General features: G+C 35.6%; 1 pseudogene across 1 annotated transcript; it reads right to left on the bottom strand.

Annotated features, from left to right (window-relative positions):
* Positions 1–1,738: 1,738 nt before the first annotated feature.
* On the bottom strand, positions 1,739–4,210 carry LOC143561873 (uncharacterized; annotated as a pseudogene). The gene is made up of 3 exons (XR_013140385.1): positions 3,786–4,210; positions 2,175–2,323; positions 1,739–2,045 (listed from the first exon to the last, which is right to left on the bottom strand). The product of XR_013140385.1 is annotated as an uncharacterized LOC143561873 (transcript).
* Between the last annotated feature and the right edge of the window lie 680 nt (positions 4,211–4,890).

The raw sequence follows: 4,890 nt of genomic DNA, 5'->3' as shown, positions 1-4,890 counted from the left end.
ATGGCACTGTCAATATATTAAGGTTTAACTGATTTTGTTATTTTTTTGTTAGTTGTTACCATCATTTACTTGTATAATCTTTAATTATGTTTATAAAATGAATATTAATATATTATCTGAACTACTTCAAAAGGACCTACATCATTGATCTAATCTATTATATAGACCAAGTAAAGATGTTCATGGTCCTTGTCTTGTAGCTTTTAAATCAAATCATAAGTCAAACCGCTAGTAACGTCTTTTTATTACTGAAAACAAAACTGAACTGTTGAGATTTAAAACCAAAAAATCGAACCGTTGCTAACGATCTGGTTCCGGTTTGATTTCACAAATTAGGCTTCACTGGGCCCGTGATATAAAATGCAGATAATATATAAAACAAAGCTATCAAAATAGTTGTCCAGAATTATTCATTCAAGCATGAGCAACTTAAGTCATGAGGTACTCAATCATATACGTGAAGGCATGATCTCAACTGTCAAGGGTTGTGAAAGAAAAATACCAAACACCCAACATTATTTGAACAGACCTATTCTTGAAGTCCAACACTTAATAAGACCCAATTAACACCCTTTTAGAGTTCTTCACAATGTGGTGTGGTAGTAGAGAGCATGAGTTTCTTAATAGAGACCCAAGTGCAAACCCCACTTACATTACACCATTTTAGAGGGGCATGGGTGGCTCAATGAAGGAAAGCTGCGATCTTTGTGACCTCCAATTCGATCCTGTGGGCGGCCAGGTTTTACCACCAGTGGGCCTTTGGGCGGTGGCTTTTCCCCAGAACTGGAGATAACTTGGAGGCGCTTAAGGGCTTTTCCCCAGACTCAACCATCGCCATTGGGTCACCCTGTATGGAGTACCTATGCATTCTATGTTTGTTGGTCGTTCAAAAAAAATCCTTTTTTGACTTTAAAATCGGTTTGGTCAAATGTGGTCAATGTCAGGTTTTGGCCCAAATTACTAGCCCGGGTAAAAACCGATTTTTAGGGAAAAAAAGGCCAGATTCTTTTCAACTCGGGTTTAACCAGTTTCAAAATGACATCTGAAAACAAGTCTAACCCTACAGTTCAGTTCGGGTCCAAACTAGCTCTAGGGGGTGTTTGGGATTGTTTTTTAAAAATGTTTTTTGCTTTTTGGATAGACAAAATGTCCAAAATGCCCTCCAAAAACACCTAAAAGCACCAAATCTCCAAAAAGCAAAAAACATGTTTAAGAAGCAATCCCAAGCATGCCCCTATACTCGGTTTCAGTTAGGGTTAAAAACCGGTCCTTCCAAAGACTCCAAATGGCTACTAATTGTATGTCTGCGTCATCTTCCCAGAAAACCTCCATTCAAGGTATGCATGTTACCTATAGTAAGAAATTATTGCATCCTACCTCACGAGCTCCTCAAGTCAAGCATGAGCTCTCTTCTAAACTCTGCACTCTCTCTTAACTTAAATTGGACGCTTTTAGGGCAACTTCATAGTCATCTAGAACTATACAAACTCTCTTATAGCGCGTATTTATCCACGCACGCAAACAAGGTTTATGTTTCAATGATGGTAACAATTAAAGCTCAAAACAAGTGAAAGAGAAGAATATAAAGTCACAAACTTTACAATCTTTTTCACATATGCAATTCTACATCAATTACACCTTACCATATAGTACATTATAGCAAGATACCAAGATAAAACCACTAACAAAGTCAAAAAAAAAAAAAGAACATTTAAAACATATAAGGCTAATGTAAATTCCCAACATACAGTAAGCTTTATTTGTAATATGCAGCAGTCACTTGTCACTCACCCAAGTCACACAAACAAAAATGGTAATAACAAGATAACCTCCACATCCCAACATTAACTTACTATACATTGATACTATCCATTTTCAATCCAAACTTACCAACTGCAATCAACTGTCACATATCGCCATTAATCCCAAAGATTCGAACTTTATGCATATTGGGAAACTTTGCGATAACAAGAACACTCACAGCGACCGTGTTGAGGAATAGCATTGGATGCTGGTAATCAGTAGTGTGTGAAGCTATCAAGTACCTGCAAAACAAGAATATGTTAGCTAAATAACCATGAAACTTCATATTTATGGTTTAAGTTTAAATATATATATATATATATATATATATATATATATATATATATATATATATATATAAGTTTACATACAGAACTACAGGTACAACGGTTAAAAACTTTCGGTTTCTGGTGAGCTGCTTGCCGTTATCGATCTGCTCCCACCATGTAAGCCTGTTGTATATCCCCTGATCTTCTGCAAATGGAGTTCCTTACATCCAATGGAAGAAATGATAAGTCACCTACCAAGAAAACAATAAAAATATGGAATTTAGAAAACCGTAAACCCAAGATGGAAGAAAGTGAATGGTTTTAGGGTTTTAATCATCAATCCAGATTGAAATAAAATCAGACTGAACACTTTTAGAGCTGCAATCATCCACCCAATTGAAAGTTTAAAACAAAACCAGTCATGTAGTGAACGCATCTAATATTTACAAACCGTAAACCCAAATTGAAGAAGTTGGGACACTTTTAGGGGCATTGCTCATCGGCCCAAATTTAAAACAAAACTTGCCATCAAATGAATGCATATTTTAACATACAAACCCAAAACCCCCCAATTGAAAAACTTTTAACACTTTTAGGGCATCAATCATAAATTGAAGAGTAAACTGTGGTTTTCGTCCATGTGGTTTGTCCAAATCTACGGTTTTAGTCCAATAGTTTAAATTTTGCGATTTGCGTCCCTATGGTTTCATTTCACTTGCACTTAAACCCTAATTCATTAACCCCGTTAAGTATGGTCGTTAAACCCATCAGCATGCCCCCTCACGTGAGAGGCAGTTTTGTCCTTTTACTCCACAAATAAACCCAAGTCCTAATCCGCAAGCCCCCTCAAATGAGGGGCTGGGGTGTATTTGGGAAAAAAGGACAAAACTGCCCCTCACGTGAAGGGCACGCTGATGGGTTTAATGATTAGACTTACTGGGGTTAATGAATTCGGGTTTAATTTTAAGTGAAATAAAACCACAAGGACGAAAATCGCAAATTTAAAACTATTGAACTAAAACCACATATTTGGACAAACCACAGAGATAAAAACCGCAATTCACACTAAATTGAAATAAAACCAAAACTGATCATCACCTAATTTGAAGTTTAAAACAAAACCAGCCATCAAATTGAATAAATAAGGCTAATAATTACAAACCAAAAACCCAAATTTGACCAAATTAAACACCTTTAAAGCATCAATCACCAACCCAGATTGAAACGAAACCAAATTCAACGCCTTTACAGCATCAATCATCATCCAAATAAACGTTTAAAACAAAACCAGTCAGCAAATTGAATAAGCCTAGTAACCGCAAACCCTAAAAACTAAAATTGACTAAATTGAACACTTTTAATGCATCAATAGTCAACTCAAAATTACATAATACCAGTTCAAACACTTTTATGACCTCAATCATCAACCAATTCAAAATTTTGAGAAATAAAAGCAATCATCAATTGAATGTACCTAATACCCAAAATTAACCAAATTGAACAAATTCAAACAACCAAGCATCCCCCAAAATCAAAACAAACCCAAATTCAACACCTTTAAATCACCAGCCAATTCAAAGTTCAAAACAAAACCAGCCATCTAATTGAAAAAATAACCCTAAACATTAACAAGCCCTAAAACCCAAAATTGATCAGATTTAACACAAATCAAAACAAACCCTAAACCCCCAAATCAAAACGAAAACAAATTACCAGAAAGTGTAAAAGATTAACGACGGTCCACGCCATGCCGGGTGTGCAACCGGTTACCGAGAGAATAAGAAACCACGAGAAGAATAATATGAAGATGTATGTGGTCCATACTCCAGGATACGTGAACCAATCGGTGTTTCGATTCAGATCTGTCGTCGGTGCAGCCTTCACGTACATCATCTTGATAATAATAAGGATGGATGATGGGTTATTGTTATTATTATTGTTGTTGTTAGCTTCACCGAGATCTTTATTGATGGAGTATTATTATTGTTATTATGGTATGATTAGTGGATTGATTGATTGAATTAAATTTGTTGGTGTTTCCAAAGAGGGTGGTGATATTTTGGTTTGGAATAATTTGGGAATGGAATGTTGGTCACCGAAAATGGTGGTGGGTGAGTGGAAATGGTGAGATGAAATTAACCAATTAATGGGTATTAGTTAATTTGAAGATTATAGTTTGTTAGTGGGTGGCAAAGTGGTAACGAAATGACTTGGTATTTTATTTGATTCAGATTTGATTCTTGTCTTTATCAGAATGATGATGGGAAACTAAGCGAGTATATGATGTCCACTAGTTGGATTATTGAACTAAACGAGTATATGCTTATTGCACTGTATTGTTGTATCTTTAGGCGAGTGTTCATGGGTGTTGCCTTAGGTGAGGGTTTTCCTTGATCGGAAGACGAGTGTATCTCGATGTGGTAAATTTAGTCAGTACTCTATTTGAAGAATTTGTTGGTCGTTCAAAAAAATAGTTTCTTTTCATAAATGATAATTGATAAGTATTTTCTTATTTAATTAGTAAACGGACGGATGCTCTTTGCAACTACGGTTTGATAGTTAGTCCACTTATACTTATGGCGTCTGCTAAAGCCTCTACTTTGCGTCTAGCCGTCGGTTGGACATTACTATTTTGTTAACAAAATGTTGAAGACTTTTATGTCTTTTTTTTTATGATTTTCCAATTGTGTCCTACTAATTTAAATCTTCTAGTTCAAGCTCTAAACTCCGGTGACTTTTCCAACCACCACCACCGCGATTCAAGAAAGATAATAGTTAGATGTTTATATTCATTTTTTGTCGTTGTGTTTATTTCTCA

This window comes from Bidens hawaiensis, unplaced genomic scaffold (assembly GCF_021521415.1).
Source record: "Bidens hawaiensis isolate Kalapana, Puna unplaced genomic scaffold, B.hawaiensis_p1.1 tig00020883_1, whole genome shotgun sequence".
Classification (NCBI taxonomy): Eukaryota; Viridiplantae; Streptophyta; class Magnoliopsida; order Asterales; family Asteraceae; genus Bidens; species Bidens hawaiensis.
This window is presented reverse-complemented; position numbering and strand designations above follow the sequence as displayed.